This window comes from Euphorbia lathyris, chromosome 2 (assembly GCF_963576675.1).
Source record: "Euphorbia lathyris chromosome 2, ddEupLath1.1, whole genome shotgun sequence".
Classification (NCBI taxonomy): domain Eukaryota; kingdom Viridiplantae; phylum Streptophyta; class Magnoliopsida; order Malpighiales; family Euphorbiaceae; genus Euphorbia; species Euphorbia lathyris.
The window spans coordinates 78185706-78200931 of NC_088911.1; the positions used below are offsets into that span (position 1 = coordinate 78185706).

A 15226-nucleotide genomic window follows, 5' to 3' on the forward strand; every position below is an offset into this window, starting at 1 on the left:
AAATTTACCCTCCTAATCTCGGCAAGATCAGATTTTCAGGCAGCACAATTTACACATGTTCAATTTCAAAGATACGCGTCCGTTCGATTGGATAGAAACGTCTCTTCGCAGCAGACACGTCCCCTAGACTCGACTCTTCAACAACTATGAATAGAGAGTTGATTTCAGAGTTGAGGAGATATAATTGAGAGTTAAGATTTAGTACAGAATTAATGCAGAAATTCTGAGTCAAACGATTCAGAGTTAGAAGTTCGATTTTGTAAAAAACGATATGATGTACACACATTGTTTATCAAATAATTACATACACAGTAGCATTTAGATTTAGATTAAGATTTGTTTTTATTAGTTTACATTTTGGTAGTAGACAAACCATCTCTATTCCGAAGATTCGGCGAGAAGACTAAGTAGCGGATTCGACCCCGGAGCCTGAGAAACTCTAACGAGGTTTGAGGAAAGGATTGATGACCCGGAACTCTCATGTCGTTTGAATGCTTCCATGCTTTTTATTCTCTGTAAACTTGTATCAAATTCATACTTCATCTAATAAAGTGCATGCAATTCAATATAATTTTATGTAGCACTTCTGTAATTGATCCGAAGTGAGTTCTGGTGTTTTCATTAAAACGTATTTAAATTCAATATCTTTCCAATGAAACTTTATTAAACACTTAGGAAAATTCATTCCGCGAGAATTAATTTGGTTAATGTCGCAATCTATCCCGACCGTAGGAAGATTGTCTGCGGTTCAAAGCCCTTTAATTGAAGGAGTTTACGTTATTACATTTTTACAGTTTATACAAAGTTTAAAGTTGTTTTCTTTGCTTAATGCGAACGAACACAATTATTCTCTTATTTAAACAATAAACGTTTCTGTTTTGTAGTTCATATTCAAAACAGAATTGATTTCTAACATTCTACATATTCTAACCTAATTCTTATTCAATCAATATCAAAACCAATTTCAAATAACGATTATCTATTTCTATAAACCTTAAGTCGTATTTAAATTACACTTAAATAAGTTTTCATTGAAAAACATTCCCTGTGGGATCGATATCTTTTTATTACTACAAGAGAAACCGTGCACTTGCAGAAATCGCTCAACAAGCTTTTGGCGCCGTTGCCGGGGAACGTCAAATTTTTAACAAAAATTTAGATTTTTCGTGTTTTATTTCGAATCTAGGTTTATACATACTTATTTTAACTTTTGTAATTTATTTATTTTTAATTTACTAACATATTTATTTTTCAATTCTGTTTTGAAGGTAGTTTCGGTTCGTGCAAAAATTTCAAGTTCATGCGCAGTTCTCGAAGTTCAGGCATTGCACCAAACCCAATTGACCCAGAAATTGAAAAGACCATTAAAAAGAAAAAGAAAGACAAGAAAAACAAAGAAAAAAAAATTCAGAACCACAGCCAGAAAATATGGCAAATCCACCAACACTTATGGAATACGCTAGGCCAGGGGTGGCCGGTGTAACCAATAGTATCGTTAGACCTAGAATCACCGCAAACCAATTTGAAATTAAGCCCACGTTGCTTAATATGTTGCAAAATAACGTAACAATTTATGGGTTACCTAACGAAAATCCTAACACCCATTTGACAAATTTCTTTAAAATTTGTGACACTTTGAAGATACCAGATGTGACTGCCGAAGCAATCACACTTCGACTCTTTGCATTCACTTTGAAGGATAGAGCCAAAGAATGGTTAACTTCTATGCCAGGCGCAACATTTGCAACTTGGGAATAATTAGCCCAAGCATTTTTATCAAAATATTTTCCTTTAGCAAAAACCACAAGAGTCATAAAAGAGTTAACATCTTTTTCACAGAACGACAATGAAACTCTTTATGAGGCTTGGGAACGTTTTAAAGAACTTCAATGTTTATGCCCACACCACCAATTGCCCGATGCACTTTTAATGCAGACATTTTATAATGGATTAAATCCTACAACTAGAGGTTCATTAGATGCTATGTCGGGAGGGTTATTTATGAAGAAGACATCAGCCCAAGCAAGAGAACTTTTAGAGGAAATGGCAATCAACAGAGTATTTGGCCCGCAGAACGTGGACACATACCAGTGGCGAAACCATCATCCTCAACCACATCATCCGTTAAAGGTGTAGTGAATCTCGATCCAGTCTCGATGTTACAAGCCCAATTTTCTGCCTTATCGCACAAAATTGATAGGTTTATGGCACCGTGCGATGCCAATGGTAATCCAATCCAAACAGATGTGGATTATGAAGGTATGAGCGAGATTGAACAGGTAAATTTTGTCCAAGGGCAAAACCAAACTAATAATCCTTACTCTAATACTTATAATTCTGGATGGAGGAATCATCCTAACTTTAATTGGAAAGATAATAATAATGATGCAAATGCCACTCAAAATCGTACCAATAGTTATCAAAATCAATCAAGAGATACAATTAGCACTTTATCTTCTAAAATCGACAAATTTATAGATGCTATCGGTGGAAAAATAAGTAATCAGGACGATGGTTTTAAACGGATCGAAAATAAATTCGATCAGCTTATTAAAAACCACTCATCTAGCATCCATAATTTGGAGGTTCAAATTGGACAAATTGCTAAATCGATTCCATCCCGAAAAGAGGGAAGTCTTCCTAGCCATACGGAAGAAAATCCGAAAGAGCAAGTAAAGGCTATCACTCTTCGTTCAGGAAAAAATTACTTAGGTCCGGAAATGCCCGGAGATTCTACTTTATCAGGAACTGATTTACCAACAAAATCCAACGAAGATGCATTAAATGCAAAAAGTTCACCAATTGACTCAAATACAAACACTTTTGTACCCAAACCACCTTTTCCACACAAAGTCCGAAATAAAGACTATGACAAACAACTTTTAACATTTTTAGATAAACTTAAAAATTTGCATATTAATTTGACGTTTATGGATGCGATAACGCAGATTCCTAACTATGGTAAGTTCTTAAAGGATTTGATTTCAAAGAAAATTAGTTGGGAAGGAATTTCATCAATTTCGCTAACTGAGGATTGTAGTTCAATAGTGTCAAGCAATTTTTCTACTAAACTCAAAGATCCCGGATGTTTTACTATTCCGTGTAAATTGGGAGATATTGAATTCCCAAGTTGTCTTTGTGATCTAGGAGCAAGTATAAACTTAATGCCGTTGTCTATTTTTAACAAATTAGGTTTAGAAGAAGATATCAAACGTACCAATATGGTTTTGCAGTTAGCGGATCAAACCACTAAGAGACCATATGGTATAATTGAGGACGTTTTAGTTAAAGTCAATAAATTTATTTTTCCTACCGATTTCATCATCCTAGACTTTGCATATGACGTTAATTGTCCACTAATTTTTGGTAGACCGTTTATGAACACGGGACGTGCTCTAGTTGATGTGTTGGAAGGGAAAGTAGTTTTAAGGATAGGAGAAGATAAGATCGAGTTTAATATGAACAAAGTGATGAAATATCCTATGGAGGAATTCGCTTGTATGAAACTCGACTTGGTTGAAGAATGTGTTAATGACATTGTTCAAAAAGAAGAAATAATAGAACCTATAATAGGAGAAGAATTAGAAGATAAGGACCCAGAGCCTTTGATTCGAGAAGATGGACCAGTACCGCCTTCAATTGTAGTACCCCCTAAGTTAGAACTTAAAGAGTTACCAAACCATTTGAGGTACGCTTTCTTAGGCGAAGGTGATTCTCTACCTATAATTATCTCTAACAAGTTAACTAAAGTTCAAGAAGAAAAATTGAAAGGAATTATTAGGAATAGGATAGGAAGTATGGGATGGCAAATTTCAGACTTAAAAGGAATTAATCCTAGTATTGTTATGCACAGAATTCACTTAGAAGAGGATAAGCCACCTAAAGCGGATAGGAAAAGATGCTTAAATCCAAACATGAAGGAAGTAGTAAAAAATGAGATTACTAAACTTTTAGACAATGGAATCATTTATTCTATCTCAGATAGTGAATGGGTTAGTCCAATCCATTGTGTACCTAAAAAGGGAGGCATAACTGTTGTAAGGAATGACGAAGGTGAATTAATACTTACGCGAACCACCACCGGTTGGAGGGTTTGTATAGATTATAGGAACCTAAATAAAGCAACCAGGAAAGATCATTTTCCTCTACCTTTCATTGATGAAATGATCGAAAGGATAGCCAGTCATGCTTTCTATTGTTTTCTCGATGGGTATTCCAGATTCTTTCAAATATATATTTACTCGGATGACCATGTTAAAACAACCTTCACATGTCCTTATGGAACATTTGCATATAGGAGAATGCCCTTTGGTCTATGTAATGCACCAGCAACATTTCAATGTTTTATGACTGCAATTTTTAACGATTTCATTGAAGATATCATGGAAGTTTTCATGGATGATTTTTCAGTTTATGGAGATTCTTTTGATGCATGTTTAGGAAACTTAGATAAAGTGTTGTCTAGATGTGAAGAAACGAACTTAGTTTTAAACTGGGAAAAATGTCATTTCATGGTAGACGAGGGAATTGTTTTAGGTCATAAAATTTCTGAAAAAGGATTAGAAGTGGATAGAGCAAAAACTTCAGTGGTAGAAAAATTACCCCCTCCAACTACTGTTAAAGGAGTACAGACATTTTTAGGACATTCTGGTTTTTACAGAAGGTTTATCAAAAACTTTTCTGTAATTTCCAAACCACTTACTAATTTACTCATGAAAGATTCAACATTTGATTTTAATGAAGATTGTGTTAAAGCTTTTGAAACATTGAAAGCAGCTTTAGTTAGTGCTCCCATAATTGCTAAACCCGATTGGGATTTACCTTTTAAAATCATGTGTGATGCAAGTGACTTAGCCGTGGGATGTGTGTTGGTCCCTTATAACGTGACAAGTTTAGTTCCAAGGGGGGGGGGGATAGGAACTATTTAAAATTTTGTCCGTTTAGGCTGAGATCTTTTCTTAAGAAAAGGTTTACACAGCGGCGCTAAGTAATTCTAAGACACAAGCTTAGTCAACTTGTGACTAAGTCTGTTTCTTTCCTTGAGTCAGGAGATAGCACTTAGAGTCTATTCCTGAACTCAACTTCTTAGTGCACTCAACTCAGTGTGAGTTCGTTACTTAGTCAGTTTTATAGCAAGAAAAATATAAAGGAGTTTAAGGGTTAGAAATATGTTACTCAGCAGACATATCCTGATTCAGCCTCTCCGCCTACATCCAGTCCCCGGAACTCGTCCGAGCTTTTTGAATTCTCTACTGAGCTCTTTAAAGGTAGAGCACGAAACCTTTTACAATAGAAGCTGAGTATACAAGAGTACCTTCCTCTATACCTCTACTCACTCCTATATCTACCGCTGAGTACTATAACCGAGTACTCAGCCTCTACTTTCTATTTTTCTAGAAATGATAAAGTGTTTGTCCTAAACAACAATTGCTAAGACACTTTAGATGATTAAAAATCACTCTAGACTTTTACACAATAATTTGGAAATTGGTGTAAGGTTTTTGCTTTGCTTTTCTCACATAACTTTAAGTATGAATTTGGACAGCATTTCGGCTAATTGAAGATCTGCATCGATTGAAGCAAATGAGAGGCCTTTATATAGTGACACTTGAGGCACCGGTAATTTCGAATTTCGAAATAACCGTTGGAGGGAAACGGCTTCCTGTCATTGTCACTCAGTACGTGCTCAGTGTCATTGGCCAATGAGATTCTTGCATCTTCTGTCCACCGCAGTGCTCGGTAGCTTTTCGTCCGGTAAACAGAATGTTTCGATATTTTTGGCAAAGTCTTCCAGACAGCTTCCCGTGCCTTCTGAACTTTACCCAAAGTAGAAATACTTTGTCTAGAAGTTGGTTCTTGTTTGCCGCTGTCCTGACTGCTTGTCGCTTAACTCAGCATCTTCCTCTTGAAGCTTTTGCTAGAAGGCTTCTCGATCCTTCTTCATGCTGAGTCGTCGTTTTGCTTAATACGACTTCGTTTCATCTTCTTAGGCTGTGAGGTCTTGATGTGTTGACCTGGGCTTGACTTCCACTTATGGGCTTTATATCTTAATGTCTTATAAATCAATAAACTCAACATTGAACAAACACATTAGTGTAATTAAATCAAAGCATTTAAATTTAATGTGTTAGAATATTTTTTATCAATTACTTAAATAATTTTGTCAAATCAAAATCATGTGGAAAGGTGTTTCAACAAACTCCCCCATTTTGATGTTGGCAAAAATATTCAGTCAAGAACTCAGTGTTGAGCTCCCCCATGATAGTTGACCTTATATTACTCAGTATACTCCCCCGTAAGGATTGAGCGGCTGACTTAGATTTACTTTAAACATTTCAAGGTTTAATCAAGTAAGTCTAAGGTCAGTTTACGGAATTAGGTCAGCTCATGGAACATATTCTTTTTAACTCAGTTTATGCGGAAGATTTAGATATCAGAGAGCGCTGAGTATTTCTTTGTTCAATGTGTTTAAGAAGACATGTAAAAGAGGTCAACATATTGATCAACACAGCATACAATCATAAAGCAATGTAGACAGATAGCACAGTTGATTTAGTGAAGATGCGTTTAACTATTCAATACAAAACATAAGTAAGCATCACATAAGATTAGTTAATTTAAAAAGGATAGATGCATGCATAGTTTTGTATTCAGGTGGTCAGCACAAAAAAATACATAAGGGAAAGACTACAAGTTTTAACAAAATGAAATCTAGTCAATCCTAGTCAAGCTATTTCTTCTTGTAGTTGAGTTGGGCTTCATGCTCTTTAGCTTTACCCTTTCCCTTTTGTTTTTGCTGACTACCTGAAGCTTCCTCTGAATGATGAGTTCGTTGAGCTTGGTCTTTCTCCCCCTTTTTGCCACCATCGGTAGGAGGAGGAATGAAGGTGTCTTCAATGGTAGCTTAAGTTAGACGTTTAGAGAATTCCTTAAGCTTTCGTGTGCTTTCATTTATGCCGTCAAAAATTGGAACACCATCATCCAGAATAGGAGGTGGAATACTAATAGCTGCAACACTCAGCATACTCAGAATATATGCTTGAGACTTTCCAACCCAATGTATGCTGCTAGTGAGCATTGCAAAAGCTTGATGAAACATCTTCAGCAAAGACGTATCAAAATACTGACGCTGAGCATTGGAGTGACGTACGTGGTTGAAAGTAACTCGAGAGTACTTTAGGATTTTGTTTGTTTTGAGCTAATCAGTTTCCATCTCTTCCTTGCTTAAGTTTAGCAGACGCACAGCCTCGCTAATTTGCTCAATGGAGCATTGGGAGGAGGAAGAGAGTTGGTGATTGGTTTTCTCTTACTCAGTATGAAGCTGGTTGAATAGTTGATGAACTTCGGCAGAAGTTGCATACGTTGTGTTCGCAGCTGACAATTGATGAAGTTGACCATGTAGAGAGTTCATGTGATCAACCATAGTCAGCTAGAGTTCGGCCAGCTTCGTTATAGAGTCCTGCCTAGGCTGTTGAGATTGTAATGAAGTCATGACACTCAGAAGATCCTTCAGACCTTTGATCTCAGTAAGAAGCTGAGTGACAGACGAAAGCTGAGTTGGCTCAACATTAATAGACCCAGCGGCATCGGCGTTTATTTGATGAAGGTCCTGGAGAAGAGCTTGAGCCGAGTTAATGATTCTTCGACCAGACTCAGAGGCAGTGAGATAATTGAAGGATCCATCATTTGTTGGCCCAGATGCCGAAGGAGGAGTAGAACCGAATGGAGGCGGTGTTTGGTTCTGCTCAACATTAGAAGTGCCACCATAATCAGCGGCTGGTCTTGAATTAAGATTTCTAGTAGAAGGTGACTGGATTAGATTTTGCACTTAGATTTATGGAAGAGGAGGATCGGCAGAGTGTGTTACTTGCTCAGGGTCAGGCTGAAGCTGACTGGATTTAGGAAGCTGAGGAACTTCAGTATCGACCTGAGCAGGTATTTCCTTAGATTGCTCAACATGATCAGGAGCAGGAACTTCGAGCACTTGCTCGGGATCTTCTTGGTTCAAGAAAGCAGATAAGTCGGCATGTTCCTTAGGCTGAGAAACAGAGGCTTGCTTTTCCTATTGCTCTAGTTGAGACTCAGTAGGATTAGAGAAGAACTTAAGGTGTACTTCTGTTAGGTCAGTGATCTCATCCCTCAGAGGTGAGTCACCCATGAGGTCAATGACGGGGGCTCGATATGCCTTCTTCTTAAGTCTTCTTAGTCTCTTTAGCTTTGGAGGAGTAGGGTCAGCAGGAATGGACTCAATAGAGTCAGTAGGTGAAGTTTCCTTTTGAACAGCGGGATGATTTGCCATTGGCTCATTGTATTCTTCGTCAACCAGCTCAGTGTTGGTTGGTTCATATTGCTCATCATCAGCTATCTCCTCAGTGTCAACCTGACCACCCAGTTCTTCTTCTTCTTCAAACTGACCACCCAATTGGTCTTGTTCTTCCTCTTCTTCAAACTGACCACCCAATTGGTCTTGTTCTTCCTCTTCTTCTGACTGTTGTTCAGTGTAAATGTCTTGACTCTGTACATAATGTGAGTTAGGAGGAATGACAACGTCAGTTGGAAGGGCATCGATAGGACTTAATTCAGAAGAGATCTTCTTCTTCTTTCTTAATGGTTGCTCATCAATATCCTCTCTTTCTTCTACCTCAGGCTCAGCTTGCCTTGGTCTTTTCTCAGCTGACCTAGGTCCATCCTGACCTTGTTGAGGTTGAGGCTTAGTTCCTCTGGATACAAATTTAAGCTTCTTTGGTGCAGAGACAGCTTCTTTAGAGGTGCTTTGAACAGCTTTCCTCTCTCTTTCCGTCCTTCCCTTTCGAGTCACCAACCCCTCAGTTTCCTGGACAACGGCCCCTTTCCCTTTCTTGGGCACTATTGGTTGATCATAGAATAGACCAAACAGTGCCACAGCAGTGATCTCTGTCCCTATTGCGTGGATTTCCTCAACTAAGCTCACCCTGTGATCCTTAAGGATTTTGGTGATGATGGAGCCCAGCCTAAGGGTTCCGGTACTTCTTTGGAATCCACCGATTATGAAGACATGCATGTTTATCGGCGTATAGGTCAGCATGTGCCAGATGAAGCACTGCTCGAAGTTTGTCACCGAGTTGGTGCAGTTGATTTTAGGGAAGATGAAATTGGTCAGTATGTAGTGGGCCATCTTCTGATTCCGACCCATGGAGGTACTCGAAATTTCCCCTACATGATCAGGGGGTTTGCAGAACTCAACGGAGTATTTGGTTTTGTCTTGGTCACCAGATTTACGAATAATTGCTCCTTCGTTTTTCAGCTTGAGTAGCGAGGCCAGGTAAACGGGGTTGATGAAGATATCCTTCCCTTTAACCTTGGTAACCATATAGTCCCGGTCATCATCTGCGGCTTTTAGGTTAGCGTAGAATTCTTTAACTAACTCTGGGTAGGTTTCCTCGCGAACTGAGAACAGCTCGGTCCAGCCGTTGTTCTTGATCCAGTCACAAAAGGGTTGCTCAGCTTCCACAAAACCCCTTGAGAACCATCTGGAGTGGTCTACCTTATACCCCCACACACTCTCGTAAACTGGAGTGTAGGTGCGTTCCATAGGCTTCTTTGCCTTATCCTTCTGTTGTTTTCCTTTTGAGCAGGCAGCTTGGTCAGCTTTGGTTTGCTTGCTCGGCGTAGTGACCTTAGAGTGATCACGCTGGGCAGGAGATGGAGGATTTTCATCGGAGCGATTAACGGCACTGGAGACATTCTGAGAATCTTTCGTCATGATTCGTAGAGAAGTTTGAGAAGTTTGGGAGATTTTAGAGAGAATATGAGAATACTAGAAATTTCTAAGCGTAAAAAGATAAAAGTGGGAATTCATCCACTATTTATAGAGGTGTTGAATTGATCCTAAGCGTTGAGGTGTCCGTTTGACCTCGAGATACTCAATCGACAAGGATTCTGGCATTTATGACATATTCGACGCGTGTGTTTTCTAATTATTGCACTTACGTCATCCTAGGTGGCTATTTAATTCGCGTGTTTTGCATTAAGTTTTGCAACGGATGTTTACTCAGTGTTAAGAATTCCAAACGTTTAAGGTTTTGAGTAGTCAGTGTTGCGCAAGGGATAATTCGTGTGTTTAATCACTCAGTTTAAGATAAACACTCAGCATGTATATTTACCCAGCATGTGATAGTTACTAATTTGGCATGATTCACTCAGCATGGTAATCAACTCAGCATGTATATATCACATATTATACTTGGAATTTACTGAAGAGGATTAAACATACCAATGGCTTCTCTAAGTATGTTGAATTGCTCACGAGCCAATGGCTTTGTGAAGATATAAGCAAGCTTCTCATCTGTTGGGACATAGGTCAGCTTGATCTCTCCCTTGAGTACATGATCTCTGATGAAGTGATGTCTTATGCTGACGTGCTTCATCCTGCTGTGCTGGATTGGGTTCTTTGATAGGTCAATGGCACTCTTGTTGTCACATTTGACTTCAATGGTTTTAGTCTGAACACCATAATCTTCAAGCTGTTGCTTAATCCATAGTACTTGAGCAACACAGCTTCCAGCAGCAATGTACTCAGCTTCAGTGGTTGACAGGGCTACTGACACCTGCTTCTTGCTGAACCAGGACACAAGACAGCTTCCAAGGAAGTGGCATCCTCCCGAGGTGATTTTTCGTTCAAGCTTGTCTCGTCCGTAGTCAGCGTCAGTGTATCCAATGAGTGTGAAATCATGAGTATTGGGATACCACAAACCTGCATTCACTGAGCCTTGCAAATATCTAAGGATTCTTTTTACAGCTATGTAATGGGATTCCTTAGGGTTAGATTGATATCTAGCACAATAACATACTGAGAACTGAATGTCCGGCCTACTAGCAGTTAAGTAAAGTAGAGAACCAATCATACCTCGGTACAATGTGCTGTCTACTGACTTACCACTTTCGTCAGCGCAGAGGACAGTGTCAGTGCCCATAGGGGTAGATATTGGCTTGCAATTTTCAAGTTCATACTTCTTCAATATCTCCTTAGCATACTTAGTTTGACTGATGAAGATGCCATTTTTCCCTTGTTTGATTTGAAGTCCAAGGAAGAAGGTGAGTTCTCCCATCATTGACATTTCAAACTCAGTCTGCATCTGCTTACTAAATTCCTTCCACATTGACTCGTTAGTGGCACCAAAAATAATGTCATCAACATATATCTGAGCTAATAGGGTATCTTTACCCTTTCTCTTAATGAATAAGGTTGTATCAGATTTACCTCTGACATAATTTCTAGTCAGCAGGAAACTGGTCAGCCTCTCATACCAAGCACGTGGTGCTTGCTTGAGACCATACAGAGCCTTTTTGAGCTTATAAACGTGGTTTGGGAACTTGGGGTCCTCAAACCCTGGAGGCTGATTAACATAGACTTCCTCGTTTATAACTCCATTAAGGAATGCACTCTTAACATCCATTTGAAACAATTTAAAATTCATATAACTTGCATAAGCACATAGAATTCTTATAGCCTCTAGCCTTGCCACTGGGGTGAAGGTCTCACCGTAGTCAATACCTTCTTGCTGATTGTAGCCCTGAGCTACAAGTCTTGCTTTGTTCCTGACCATGTTCCCTTGTTCATCCATCTTGTTTCGAAAGACCCATCTTGTTCCTATGGTCTTCTGGCTTTTTGGTTTTGGCACTAAGTCCCATACTTCATTTCTTCTGAACTGATCAAGTTCTTCTTGCATTGCATTCATCCAGAACTCATCATACTCAGCCTCAGCGAAGTTCTTTGGTTCCTGAATTGAGACGAATGATACGTTGCTGAGGTATCTCCTGAGTTGATTTCTTATCATCAGGGTGTTCTCAGCGGCATCAAGAATGGCACTCTCTGAGTGTCCTCTTGGTATTCTGATCTCTTTTGGTAGATTGATGTCTTGTGATGATTGTGTTTCAACAATCTCTGCAGGTGTAGATTGGTCAGTGAAAACAATTTGAGTTTCGCTTTTACCTTTGGTCAGCCCATGAGGTAATGACTCAGCGGCTGTTTCTTGGTCAGCCGGAGCTGAGTGGGGATCATCCTTAGTCAGCTGCATGTCTCTTCCTACAGGGTTAGTTTCATCGAACTCAACGTGTACTGACTCTTCTAAGACCCGAGTTCGTTTATTAAAAACTTTGTATGCTTTGCTGTTTGTTGAGTAGCCTAAAAAGATAGCTTCATCAGCTTTTGAGTCAAACTTAGCTAGGCTGTCTTTGGTATTTAGAATAAAACATTTGCAACCAAAGGCACGAAAGTATCCAATGTTGGGCTTTCGTCCTTTCGAAAGTTCGTAGGGAGTCTTCTTTATACGGGTCTAACTAGAGCCCTATTAAGTATGTAGCACGCTGTGTTGATAGCTTCTCCCCAAAAGTACTTTAAAAGCCTATGCTCACTCAGCATTGTCCTGGCTATTTCAACCAAGGTTCTGTTTTTCCTTTCAACAACCCCATTTTGTTGAGGTGTTCTAGGAGCAGAAAAATTATGGTCAATGCCGTTGGCTTCACAGAATTCAACAAACTGTTGGTTCTTGAATTCTCCACCATTATCACTTCGGATTTGAGCTAACTTAAGGTCTTTATCATTTTCAAGTTTTCTTACTAAATTTGAAAACGTCTCAAAGGTTTCATCCTTGCTACTCAGCAAGATGATCCAAGTGTACCGAGAAAAGTCATCTACAATGACCAAGGAAAATCTTCTACCACCCAAGCTCAGCGGCTGGACTGGACCGAAGAGATCCAAGTGTAGTAACTCTAATGGACGCTTAGTTGAGATAATGTTTTTACTATGAAAAGATTGTTTGGTTTGTTTTCCAGCTTGACAAGCGTGACATAATTGATCTTTTTCAAACTTAAGTTCTGGCAGTCCCTCAACTAATTGCTTTCTTGCTAATTTGGCCAGGAGGTCCATGCTTACATGACCAAGTCTCTTGTGCCATAGCCAGGAATTTTCTTCCTTTGACACTAAGCATACAGTTTTTGAAAATTTCTTTTCTAAGTTCAGCATAAAGACATTATCAATACGAGGGGCAGTTAAGATTAACTCATTTGTTTTACCCTCGAATATTTTACATCCAGTGTCATCAAATTTAACTTTTCTCCCATTGTCACATAGCTGAGCTACGCTGAGTAAGTTATATTTGAGTCCGCTGACTAGGGAGACTGACTCAATAGTAGGATTACCACCAACGGTTCCTGACCCTACTATCTTACCCTTTTTGTTGTCTCCAAAACTTACACTTCCTCCTCGTTTACGCACAAATGTGATGAACTGAGTTTCATCACCAGTCATATGCCTCGAGCATGCGTTGTCAATGTACCACATCTTTGACTTCTCAGCACATCTCAGGCTTACCTGCAATACAGCTAGTTGCTTTTAGGTACCCAATTCTTTTTGGGTCCTTGTTTGTTAGGTTCAACAGGTAAAACATCATATTTCATTTTATGACGACATACTTGGACAGTGTGTCCATTCTTCCCACCGAAGTCACAACTGACCTTCCGTTTAGGATATCTCATTGACTGGTCAGCACCCCAGTGCTGAGCGTGCCAGAACACCTTTGTGGTGTGTCCTTTCTTCCCACAGAAGTCACACTAGACATTCCGCTGAGGATTCCATCTCTGTTGACTAGTACTTCGGTACTGAGTGTTCAGAGGAATATTTCTTTTATTCGGAACCTTAAGTTGGTTTTGAATAGATGTGACATCCTTCTTCAGTTTTTTAGAATCTGATTAGACCTCAGTGACAAACTTTTGCATAATTTCTACGTTACTATGCAAAGTTGAGTTGTCTTGGAGAAGATACCGAAAATTCCACAATAAACTCGGCATTGTTAGGGAATGTCATAGAAGCAAAAGTATGCCATCCTAGAGTATCAAGAAAAGCATTAATCCGATCGGAGAAAGATAATTCTCTTACCAAATCAAAATGTAGGAAAGGCATGTCCACAAACTCTATCTTCGTGTTTGAAAAATGAGTAAAGCGTGTTGCTTCTTCCTTGGAAGCAATATCGAAATAAGATCTGCAACGGATACGAAGACGATAAGCTTTCGTAACCTTAGGCTTGTGTCCGGCAACTTTGGTTCTAGGCATGGTGTTGGGTTGGTGTTTGAAAATAGAAGAAGAAGAGAAATCTGAAAGAAAAGCAAAAGCTTGAAGAAGGTTTGGTAATGGTAAGGAATGAATGAAAGAGAAGGTAAAAGAAAAGGGTAATTGATTTGGAATAGGGATATGAATAAATTGGGAAGAGTAAAAGTTGGGTATTGGGAAGAGTTTAGAGTGAGGGTTGGGTAAAAATTGAGGTAATGTGATGTTTGTGTAAGTAGTAGGTATACATAGGGTTGAATAGACTTAATTATAGGTAGATTATGAATAGGAAAAGGCTCAAATAGTGCAATTTTCGGAATTCCCCTTGCCTAGAGGTCGCGTGTTGCGGCCGAGAATCCAGAATCTCGATCACGACACGGCCTCTCCAGGGAGGAATTCCCTTCGAGTTTGGCTCGCATTTGGCTGGACTTATCGAGATTTTATATTCTCGACCGAGATTCGGCTCCTGGTGGCTGAATTTCGCGCATATTAACTCCGTGCGTGCAATTTTCTAAGTAGAAATGTCCTGTACTTGAATTAATTCATACCTTAACTTAAAAACACAAGTTTAAAATATTAAATTCAAGGAAAACCAAAGGTTTATCCTTATTAAATGTTAATAATGAATCATTAAAGACTTTAAATAGAGTTTAATGAACAATTAATGGGCATTAATCCATCTAAGTTAAATGAATTATCTTAAATATAATTTATGTATGTTTATGTAGGTATTAATGTAAGGTTAAGAACTGAAACATTAAAACTGAAACAACACTAATAAATTGTGATACAGATTTGTTTTATAAATTATGTATGTTAAGTTCAATAAATTACTACTGATACATGAAATTTCATTATGAAGAATCATATAAGTGATTTATATAAAGTAACCTGAAATGATTTTAGGAAAATGAATTATCATGTTCTTCATTCCAATCATTATTATAAGTTTTTAAAATGAAAATGATATTTATAGATTAAGTGAAATCATGGAAAAATTGTAAAATATAAAAATGAAAGAATGAAAGTAGGTAATGAATCTAAAATTGTATTTCATAAAAACATAATTACAAAAAAAACATGAACAACACATATATACAATAAAAATAAAAATAAATCAAACACAAATATTTACAAACTTAA

At 38.4% G+C, this 15226-nt stretch overlaps 1 non-coding gene across 1 annotated transcript; it reads right to left on the reverse strand.

The window, feature by feature from the left end:
• Window positions 1-1806: 1806 nt before the first annotated feature.
• LOC136221010 (small nucleolar RNA R71) lies at window positions 1807-1913 on the reverse strand. Its single transcript, XR_010684803.1, has one exon. It is a non-coding gene; the product is annotated as a small nucleolar RNA R71 (small nucleolar RNA).
• Between the last annotated feature and the right edge of the window lie 13313 nt (window positions 1914-15226).